Consider the following 11,793-nt stretch of genomic DNA (forward strand, 5'->3'; position numbering starts at 1 on the left):
GCACAGGCACGCAAGCAGGGGTGTGGGGGGAGGGGCAGAGGAAGAGAGAGAATCCCAAGCAGGCTGCACACCCACCACAGTGGCCGACACAGGGCTCAATTTCATGACCCTGAGATCATGACCCGAGCTGAAATCAAGAGTCGGATGCTTAACTGACTAAGCCACCCAGGTGCCCCAAATTATTATATTTATAAGCATTTATTTCCCAGGGCTCTGCTAAAAAGTGAAAAACCGTAATCGCAACCCAATCCAGACAACATGTGGAATAATAACGCAGTTTAAGATCCTTACCAGAGTGCTACCTCATTATACACAGATGGTGTCTGTGCGGTGGTTAGCACAGTCATGGGATGAAACAGCTGGTCTGACTGATTTTTTGGCAAAAATTCACCTTAGGGGATTTGGCGGGAACTTCTTGGCCTCCACAAATTCAGCTACCCCAGAGTTCACCAGTGTGCAGTTTGAGCTCTATCCTAATCCACAAAAGAGGCCAAGAAAATTCCGTGCTCCCGTGGACATCCAATCTCCTCCCTCAGATCTTATCAGCCATGCCAGGCTCTTTTACCAATGTCCATGAAAGCTCATTTTCTCATTCCCACTTTTCTTTTCATTATAAGTCCTTTCATAGGTGATAGCTAAAATGAATATTCACCACCTTGGCATGCAAGTCGTTCCTCAATCTTGTTCTAACTTGCCTTTCTAGAGTCAGATCCTATTTCTGAAGACTCTGCTCCAGCAAAGTGATTTTTCTTAACTTAGTCTATTATATTCCACAAACAGCTTCTGTGTTCTCACTTCCACGCTTTTCCTCACTCTACTCTTTGTAATGCCTACCATGCTAGCAATGGAAACATCCTTGCAGATGACTCACTCCAAATGATTCATTTTCATCTGAGAAAACTTAGTTCCAGAATTACTGGAACCACAGAACACAGTGCATCAGTTAGCCTTTGCTTTTTAACAAACTACCCAAAACTTAGTGAATAAGACTTAGTATTTTTTATGATTATGTGGGTTGGTGGGCAGTTCATCTGATGATTGTTGCCTAGGTCCATCATTCAGCTACAGAGTCAGCTGGACTAGAAGGTCTAAGAGGACCTCACACCCGTGTGGAAGTTGGTGTTGTGGGCAGTGGTCCCCTCTAATGGCTCATCTTTCTGCAGGCTTCCTTATGTGGTGGTCTCAGGGCAGTGGTCCATGAAGATGAAAGGTGGAAGCTACCAGGACTCTTGTGACCTAGACTGGTATCACACACTATCACTCTCACTATATTCTACTGGCCAAAGCAAGTAACAAAGGCAGCCCAGATTCAAGGGTATGGGAAACAGACTCCAACTCTGGATGAGAGGAGCAGCAAAGTCAAGTTGCAAAGTGGAATACATACCAGGTGCAATTACGGCCATTAAACAATCTTTCACAAGAAACAAGGGAGGGACCGGTTGTCGGGTTGCGCTAATACAGAATTCCTGGAATTCTGGGCAAGGACTCCTTAGGAAGTTTTGACCTGGGGTGGAAAGGAATGAGTAGGATGGGATCCAGGGCCTAATATAGATAAGCAAATCAAGAAGCAGCCAACCAGGTCATTACAAAGCTGCCCTGCCATTGCTGAATATGGTTCTAGTGCGCTTTGAAAGAGAAAACCCCAAGATACGCTATTCCTGAAGGAAGGGCAAGGAGCTAGCTATGCAGACAGCTTCACCCGTGCTGGCAATCTAAGAGCAGCCCTCAAGCTCCTGAGTCTGGAATCTGCTTTTTACGCCTCCCAACTCAATTGTCAATATGCCAAGAGATGATTAGTACCCTAGAGCCTGGACCATGCTAATCAAACCCATGAGTGGCTCTTGTGTAAAGGAGATTGCCCTAATTTGCAAAGATAAAGAGTCCATTAGAGGGTTTGGCTGCTTGAGTTCCTGCTGTATGGCAACAGGAAGATCCAACTCGTATTAAAAAAATGAGTGAGTAGCAATAGGATTCCAGTCCGGGGAGCCAAGGGGTGGAATGAAAAGATGATGGGCTGGGCTTAACCGCACCCCTGCCAACGACTAGCTCTAGGACCCTTGGCAATCTCTCTCCTCAGAGAAAAGTTCTCTTTCTCCAATCCTCAGTTTCCCATCTTTAAAATAAGTGTACTTATACCTGGAAAAGTTACTATAAAAATTAGAAAAGTTCCTAGGACATAACAGTGTGCAATAAGTAGTGATTATTTAAAATAATTATAAAGTGCTCAATACTATTCTAAGTCATTATTAAATATGCACTTTATTTCACATAACATCAAGATCTAATTGCCAGGTCAAACAGTGAGAACACCTTGTGCCTTGGACTCTCATGGGACTCTGTTAACATGTTTAGAGAAATCCAGATCAATATTTAAAATTTAGCCTGAGTATCACCATCTCTGTCAAACCGTCCTGGGAATCTGCTATGTTTCTATTCTCCTACTAGTACATATTTGTTTGTAAAAGACTTGGAAGCAGAGGCAGAAATGTGCTAGAAGTGCAAATCAGTCTCATAATTTTCCATGACCTGGATAAAATGTATTCACCGAGGTGTAAGAAACAATTCAGCTAATCTCCCAAGGATGAAGATGTCACTAATGAGGTTTTATTGTATAAAGCTATAACTGCACTCTTAATAACAACCACATTGGAGGCAATTTGCCCATCTTAACACTAACACATTGCAATTAAGAATTTAGATTAATTTCCCACCATGATTCCAGAGAAGGAGGACCGATGCTCTGTCAAATAAAATGGCAGTATAAAGCTAGGGTGAGGTGGAAAAATACATAATTCTCTTTAAAAGTAAAAAGAGCACATATTGCATGGTGCACTGGGTGTTATACGCAACTAATGAATCATCGAACTTTACATCGGAAACTGGGGATGTACTGTATGGTGACTAACATGATATAATAAAAAAACATAAAAAAAATAAATAAAAGTAAAAAGAGTTGTCTAAAATAACATTTCAAGTATAGTTACTTTATTTACCCCACTTTTCCCTAAAATAATTAATTAGATAATGTATCATCCCTTCTTTATCCTCTTTCAACGGCTCCCATCACTTATGTTCTTGCTGAAATAGCAGACCACACCAATCATTTGGACGATCACTTCAGCTATCCATCTTACCACTAGCTACCAGAACATGTGGTCTTTTTCAGTTTGCATTTTATCCACACAAACAGATACCTTCAACAAGGAGAGGGCTTATACCTCTGTACGTCTTTCTTTCAGAGAAACTTCCCATCATTCTCAAAATATTGATCATAAATGAGCCTTGCTCTGAGACATACTGGAAATTCCCCTAGTCAAGAGATTAACCAAGACCAGATGACACTGAATGAGGAAAACTTCATCAGTCAGCAAAACTCACCAGATCACAGAATCAAAAATGAAGGGATTTTGCTCCCTTCAGACCCACATCCCTAACAGGAGGTCCGTGGCTTAGCCTACTGAGGCTGCCACACCAGAATACCACAACTGGGTGACTTAACAAGAAAATTGTCTTCTCACAGTTCTGGAGGAGGCAAGTCCAAGATCAGGGTGCCAGCAGGGTCAAGCTCTGGTGAGGGTTCTCTTCCTGGCTTAGGGAGGGCAATCTTACTGTGCCCTCATTTCTTGCTGGGTCTTATAAAGGCAACGACCCTATCAGATTAAGGCCCCACCTTTATTACCTGACTTAATTACCTCTTTAAAGACCCTATCTCCAAATACATTCAAATTTGGGGTTAAGGCTCCAATGTGAATTTGGGGGGAAAGGGAGAACACAATTCAGTCCTTGGCAATACTCAATAAATCTTTAAGTAAGTAATTGATTAGCAATTCAAGGTATGAGCAAAGTCATAAAAGCACGGAATAATGGAACAACAACTAATCCTGTTTAACTGGCATACAAGCTACTTAAGGGGAATAGTGAAAGGTAAGATTAGAAGGCTAGGTTGAGGGGCACCTGGGTGGCTCAGTTGTTAAGCGCCTGCCTTCGGCTCAGGGCATGATCCCGGCGTTCTGGGATCAAGCCCCATATCGGGCTCCTCCGTTGGGAGCCTGCTTCCTCCTCTCCCACTCCCCCTGCTGTGTTCCCTCTCTCACTGGCTGTCTCTCTGTGTCAAATAAATAAATAAGATCTTTAAAAAAAAAAAAGAAGAAGAAGAAGAAGAAGAAGGCTAGGTTGAGACCAGATGGAGGGGGACCTTGAGTATCATGATAAGCACTTTTACTTTACCCCATAGGTAACAGATAAAGGTTTTTGAGCAGATGAGCCAAGGTTAATGTTGCACTTTAGAAAAAGTACGATGGCAAAAGTCTAGAGAATGGCTTTGCAAGGTGGAGATCAAAGGAAGGAAGACTGATTAAATGTCAGTGCAGTGGTTCAGTAAAGAATTACTTACAGTGATTGGTCTTTACAGAAAGTTGTATCTAAGATAGATATGGCAGATTCTTCTCTCCTTGGCAGGTGAGGAAAGTGAGCCTCTGCCTCCAAAAGACTCCGTCTCCACATTAAGAGACTAAGTCATGATCACGTGGATCAGATTGCGGAACAAGGATGTCTAACTCCCAGTCTAATCTCTTCATATAAATATTTTCCAAGTCAAGAGTAAAATGGATAATTTACATATGGTTTCCATGTCTCCTAGAGGGCAATCTTTGCTCTTCTCCAATAAATCCAGAAGTTTGTAAAAGAATAAATCTACTTGGTTTTTCAGGAAAAAGGGAAGATGGAGCTAAATTCTAAATTGTCAGAAACCAGACAGGAAGTGTTCCACAATGGTTAAGAGTATGGTTTCCAGCAGGCATCTGGGTCCAAATCCTGGCTAAGCCTATGTTAATGTGATTTCATAAGCCTCATTCTTCTTATCTATAAAATGGGAGAGTTTTAGAATACAATGAGATAATCAATGAAAAGTGCCAGCTGCATAGCAAATAACCAATAAATATAAGTCATAGTAATTAAATGTGTCCTTCTCTCTGATATTCTTAACTATATATCAAATAGGAAAACATATTTTAATTGTTTAAGTAGCACAAATTTGTTGAGCTGAGTTCTTGCTGATCTCTAGAATCACATGTGTCTCATAACTGGCAGAATAAGTCACCTGTTGCCAGGGAAAGGGAAGAAGGCTTAAACAATAAAAAGGAAAATGTTACTCTGAGCATTTTGGTCTAATTTCAAATATATAGTCAGAGAGGGGAAGAAAATTCTGTCTATCCAAAAAAAAAAAAGATCATATACTGTATCTACTAAGAAGGTCAAGCTTGTAGATTCAGTTTTTCAATGGTATATGCTTATGCTAATTCATAAAGATACATTCTGTTGATTACAAATGAAATGATTTTGCTTGGCAGTCAAGTGCAGGAAGACAAATATCAAATCTCAGTAGCTACACTTCCAGCTGCTTCACAGACAGAGATAAAAGATAATCCCTGACTAAATAGCATCACTTTCAAGATAAAAATCAACTTTCAAGTGCACTGTATCGAATACGGGAAGCCAGGTTTACTCTAAAAGTTTCCAATAATTGGGGTTGAATAATATTTATTAGAAGAAGTTGTGTACTGTGTTGAAATTGACAGGAGTGGTGCTTTTCGGCACAGCATGATGCTAATATCTGTAATTAAGGAAAAGCTTAAAGAGCATCTGCAAAGTGAGTGCTTAGTTTGACAAATCTCTCTGCAAGTAAATTTACTGCACTTCGTTATTTGTTTCCAACCAAAGGCACATAAAAAAAAATGTAAAGGTCATGTGGCATCTCATCACTTCATAAGGCCCCACCACCACTTTTGGAGTTATCAATATCATCACCATAACTTCCCCCAACCCCCACTAACATCCTCACTTCCAATGCCAGTGCTACTCCCACCTCCCATCTCCACCCCTACAACCTCCACTCTACTTCAACCACTGCAAACACCATCAGCTCTACCATCAATGAGAGCAGTTTGACCACTAATGTTTCCAACTCCACCACCACCACCATCGTCCCTATATCCGTCTCCATCCACATTTCCCTCACCATCATTACCAATCATAGCACACCGACCAGCACACCATGTCCACCATCCCCTCAGTGTTACCTGCTCTTGTACTCCATCTCTCCATGCTTCCGCCACCAGCATCACTGTCACCACCATAGTTCTTTGCAGACCTCTAGTTGTATGATCTGCTACAGTCTCTTGTGATTTCCTTTCCTTCAAGCCAGATAGTCTAACCGAGACAAGTGGGAATATTGCAATCAAGCAGTTAATCAACTTATATTCTTATGGGGAGCCCAAACTCAATTTTTGCAGAATTGCTCACAATTTAGGGTAGAGAATAATGTACAAATAAACAGAACATTTTTGTTTTTATTTATCTAGCCACTTTACTACTGTCTTTTGATATTGTGAATTTTTTTTAAATGTGGCTACCATTTTTTGAAATTCACCCATCCCTCACCATCATTCTACAATATATCCCTGAGAGTGAGGTTCAGCAAGAGTATATGGCTCAAGTCTAGCACAAAACTAGTTTACACATTTGGTAATATTTTTAATAAAAGCAGAAAGTTTAATTCTTCAGTAAAAAGAGTCATATCAAAATCACAATGTCAAAAATTTCTGGGATGAAAAGGCTTACACTGAAATGCCCACCTTGAAAACCTTTATTCACATGTAGACAATTGAAACTGTATCACAACTGATACCAATAAACTATTTTCCTGCAAAATCTGTTATCCAAATAATTTTTTCTGATGACAAAGAACACAAACTCACATATAAAATGTTTTCATGTCATTTAGAATTCCCCAACTCCAGCTTGTCCATGTGGAAAGGTTTGATTTGACTTTTATTTCTCAGGTCAGTCACCACACTCATGCATTATAGCCAAAAATACTCTAACTTAAAGAATCAATAACAACTCAATGTTTTGCACTATAAAAAGATATTATCTGATTTAAGAAAATAGGCAGAAAAATTTTTGGTCAATCTAAAGAACAATTATACTGCTATCCTTCATTAACTTTCCCTATCACCAGTCTATTCCCTACTTCTTTTTTGTTCTGTGTCTCAGGAAGTTGAAACTGCTGATTGCATCAGCTGGGCTGCCTAGCCAACTGGGTTCTAACGGGGTACAGCCGATGGGAGACAGTGGAAAGGGAAGCTGAGGTCTCTCTTCCTACTCCTTGACAGCTTCAGTCTCTGTTTCTATGTTCTTCCGGTTTCACAGCTAAAGCCAGGCAGACTCTCCTCATGGCTCTAGTGGTTACTCAATTAACCACAACACTATTTCCTTCCCTTGTCCTTCAGGTGCTTCGATTGGCAACAATTTCCCACTGTTGCTAGCACCTGGGTGCCTCAACTCTTCTAAACCTGAAAGTAACCACTCCATTAGGGTTCCTTCATTCGAGCCGTGTAGGCTGAATTCTATCTCCTGATAGCAACCTGATCAAAACAGCAATGAAGAGGAGATCTGATCCTCATGCTGCTCTTATAAGCACCTTGAGAAGACGTCATCACCAAACCTAGTATGTAGATACGACAGTTCAGTAGTCTGCTTAAAATTAGCATTAAGGAAAATAAGTCAGGCAAGATATTTTTTCCCCCAGATATACCTTTCTCTCCACTTTCAGCTCCACCCCTAGCCCTGAGCTTATTGAAGACAGATAAATGGAAACATCACATTCTGATTTATTCACCTCAAGCCATCAGGGTAGGAGGCAGAAATTCTGGGTAGGGTTCTTTCTAGGCAGAGAATAGTATATAATGAGAATATCCTTAAGATATTCCCAAACCTCAGAGCGTCTGGGTGGCTTAATCAGTTAAGCATGGGACTCTTGATTTCAGCTCAGGTCATGATCTCAGGGTCACGGGATCAAGCGCCCTATTGGGCTCTGCTCAGCAGGGAATCTGCTTGAAACTCTCTCCCTCTCCCTCTGCACACTCCCTCCTCACCACCCATGCATGCACTCTCTCTCTCTAAAATAATTAAATAAATCTTTAAAAATATATATATTCCCAAATCTCTTGAGAACCTAGGCATGACATAGAAGGTACAGAAAAGGGAGTCTCAAACACTCCCTTATATTTTTACAGTACTATAGTTTCCAAAATGCTTTTACATTCTTCATATTATTTGACTTAAATATTGCATAATTAGGGAATCAAACTCTTAACAGTTTGAATGGAGAAGGTAAACCTAACTGGATAAAGAGAACACTGAAAAATAGCTGTATCGTAAAGAGTAAATAACATTTGGAGAGTAGGTATTCAGGTATACAGGGCAAGCTCATCTAATGCAATTGTCCCAGTTCTTGTAAAAAAAAAAAATTGACCATGAAGCAATTTTCTTTTAATCAAAACCTATTTTTTCATTGACTTATATTATAAAACCAAAGATTTGTTCCCCACAGGAAATATTTTAGCCCTAAGTCTAAATAAAAATCACATTTAACAATGCAACAAACCCCTCTAAAGTCAATTAACTAAAGTAAAAGCTATAGTTTCCTGACAGAACAATAATCACATTCTAAATAATTCAAAAAATACGAATAAAAGCTCTGGAACAACATTCTCTTAAGGATAGATCCACAGAGAGGCAAAATCATCCACATAGGCTTTACCAGAAAGCAGCCTGTGATGTTGTGACGTAGAGTAAGAAATATTTGGTCTTCTTCCCATTCCTAGCACAGTGACTAAAACCCTTGGATTTTCCGTTGGAGGAAGTCAGCGGGAGGCCGTGACCGCCCGTCGACCCACAGGTGCGCCCCAGGCTATCAGGGGCTCCGCACCCGGGCCTTGGACTGCGCGTTCTCCCCACCGTTCCCGCAGTGGGGCCACTTTCAAGGACACAGGCCTGAGAGCGCACTGCGTTGTTGAGATCACGTGGGCAGTACCTGTGGCCCAACCGAGTTAAAGCCTCTTTGCAAACTTGTAAGCCTCTGGCAAGAGGGTACGGGGACGTCCTCGTCCTGTGCAGCCCAAGACGCCCCGCAAATTCCCTTGTTTTTTTAAAACATCTACCTCCCTCCACCTACCTGGAGTGGTCATCTTTTTCCTCGGTCTCTCCTTGCCCTCACCCAACCCCCCAGGACAGTCCCTCCCAGTACCAGGCCAGTTGGCAAACCAGCAATTTCCTCAATGTTAAGAGGAATATAGGTGAGAGGGAGCGTTTTTTCTTACTCATAACAGGCCCCTTTCAACTACAACGGAGTTTATTTATGTTAACGAGGTGCCTTTGGGACAACCCCCTAGGGGGAGGGGCTAGTTGCCAGGGGAACCAGCCTGGAGATCGGAGGTTTGAACTTTCAGCCCCGCCCCCACGCCGCCTCGTCCCTCCCTGTGGGGCATAATTTGAAGGACCCTGGAGGAAGTGTTACTCAAAACTTTCCTGAACCGCTGTCTGGCATTTCATTCCTGGGGACCTAAATACTTAACTTCTCCCCGAGTCTCCTTTTAAACTGGAAATATCCTTCAAAAGGATAACTTGCTATACCTTTGAAGCCGTGTTCTCTAAATTGTAATCTTTGGACCATCTACCTCAGAAACACCACGCGTACTTATAAAGAATGTACATTCTTACCCCCACCCTAGACCTTCCGAATCGGTATCCCAGAGATTGGTCTGGGAGTCTGAATCTTAACAAGCTCCCAGGGGCATGTTAATATTTGAAAACCACTCCTTGGTGTGAATAGGTTATCAAACCCTTTGCTTCAGCGCTGTTCCAGAAAGGGAAAGGATATTTTCCTATCCTGTGCGTATTTCGTACTCTGGGTGCACAAGTGTTCTTTATCCTCTGAGATGCTAGAGCCCTAGGAGGATACAATCACCGTATTCTCCAGCTGTAGAGGCTTTACAGTTTGTAAAAGCGTGTTTTTATGGACTCTCTTCTTTAATCTTCACAGCGGTCCCGTAAGGATTACTTTTATACCAATTTCTTATATGAAAAAAAAATGGATTTTCAGAGAAATTAAGTCTCTTTCTCAAGGTTACGCAGAGCTGAGATTCAATACCAGATTTTCTAATGCCAATTCTCATGTTTTGAGTCTGGCTTGTAGCACTTGAAAAGTTAAATAGCCCTTAAAAGAAAGAAAGGGAAAAAAAACGGTAGATGGGACTTAGATTGAAATCTCAAATAATCAAAAGATGAGAGCACAGAATGGGATTAAAAAATTCTTATGTTGAACATTTACAATTCAAAGGAAATTGCCCTGACTCTCCATAGCACGGTCAGACTGTAATACCACAAAAACACTTGACTCTAATCAAAGGCCAACAGAACACTGGTTGTTCTCAGTCATTTGATTTTACACAAAGCTCTAAGGATCTTTTCTCAGTCTAAAGTGGAATTTTATATGTTCTGCGATGGACAGAGCACAGTGAAACAGGCTATATTTTGGCTCGGAAAACTACAATCTTTTTAATCTAATTTTTATTAAGCAAAATGTTAAGCGTGCACAGGCAGAGAGAATAGTATAATGATCCCACATGTACCCATCACCCAGCTTCAACAATTATCAAGATTCTGCCATTCCTGGGGGAAAAGTAGTTTTTTTAAAAAAAAGTCTTAAAATCATATAACAATGTATAAATTCAGAATTCTCCACTGCAAAACTCAAAATATTTTCAAATAAAGAAGCAACTACGTATATTAACAAATAAATGTATACATCCGCACATATTTTTAAGGAGAATGAATTGTTTCCCTTGTGGGGATGCATACAAAATGCCTGCTTACAGCTCAAAAATGTGTGCGTTTTCACAATCTGTTTGATGGCAGGCGCTAATGGTCAGAAAAAATAAAATTTAGTCCTTACAGTCTGTCCTGTCTTTAAGCAAAATGCATGCCATTTACTTGGGAGCTATATAACAGATGTGGATTTAAAAGGAAGAGACCAGTTATAAAGCACTAGGGGAAGCTGTGCAGATGTCCCTGTTTTTAATGTGTTACTATGCGGGGCCAATTTATCTCACTGCAAGTGATCTAGGGCTTCATGAAACAGCTCCAGCTTACAGATCACCAACACGGTTAAAGGCCTTACATTGTAAAAAAAAAAAAAAAAAAAAAATGCATTTTTAAACCTGGTCATTAAAACACACAGGGTGGTGTCCTGGACACATTAAATCTGATAAATAAGATGGAAGGAGGGCGATGTTTGGGGGAACAACCATGCAAGGATTTTTCATACAAAGGCATGTGTGGACACATCTTAGCCCTTTGTGGAAAGGCAATTTCTAAGATCTCCTCATAGAAAAAAGCGTTAGATAGTTCATCACACCAGAAGCCTGAAATAGCGTCATTATTATGAGGGTGAAAAATTATTCTTGTTGCTTTCCTAGAGCTGTGGCTTTCTATAGATCCAGTAGCTATCATAGATTAAGCGATTGTTTCGTGCCAAGCACTCTACTAGATCCTTAAAGGTTACAAAGATGATCTCACTTAATTTAAGGGAGGTAAGTGTTGCTAATAGATTTCAGAGATGAGGAAGCTGAAATTCAGGTATAAGGAACTTGAGATAAAAAAAAAAACGGCTGATTCAGGATCTGCCCTTGGTTCTTTCCGATTCCAAAGTCTTTTCTGGAGTTCTTACAAATGATGGGAGTTGAAATAATCCTTTTCTGGACAATCTAGCAATATGTATCCCCTTGCTTGATTTGGCTGTTCCTTTTCTAGAAATTTAACCTGTGGGTATAATTGAACAAGATTCCAAAGCAGTACACACAAAGAGATCTATTGCAATGTTGGCTATGATACAAAAAAATTGGCAACCACCGAAGTGTCTCTTGAGATTGAAAAAACTAATTTTGATAAATC

General features: G+C 40.6%; 1 long non-coding RNA gene across 2 annotated transcripts in view; it reads right to left on the bottom strand.

Moving 5' to 3' along the window:
• LOC113260564 (uncharacterized) overlaps positions 1-9,201 on the bottom strand; it is a 332,644-nt gene extending 323,443 nt beyond the window's left edge. For both annotated transcript variants that reach the window (XR_008959891.1, XR_003318007.4), the window contains exons 1-2: positions 9,017-9,201; positions 6,078-6,207 (exon numbers count right to left, since the gene is read on the bottom strand). This is a non-coding gene — a long non-coding RNA (uncharacterized LOC113260564). The remainder of the gene's footprint in view (positions 1-6,077; positions 6,208-9,016) is intronic.
• Positions 9,202-11,793: the final 2,592 nt, after the last annotated feature.

The sequence above is a fragment of the Ursus arctos genome, unplaced genomic scaffold (genome assembly GCF_023065955.2).
Source record: "Ursus arctos isolate Adak ecotype North America unplaced genomic scaffold, UrsArc2.0 scaffold_18, whole genome shotgun sequence".
Lineage (NCBI taxonomy): Eukaryota > Metazoa > Chordata > Mammalia > Carnivora > Ursidae > Ursus > Ursus arctos.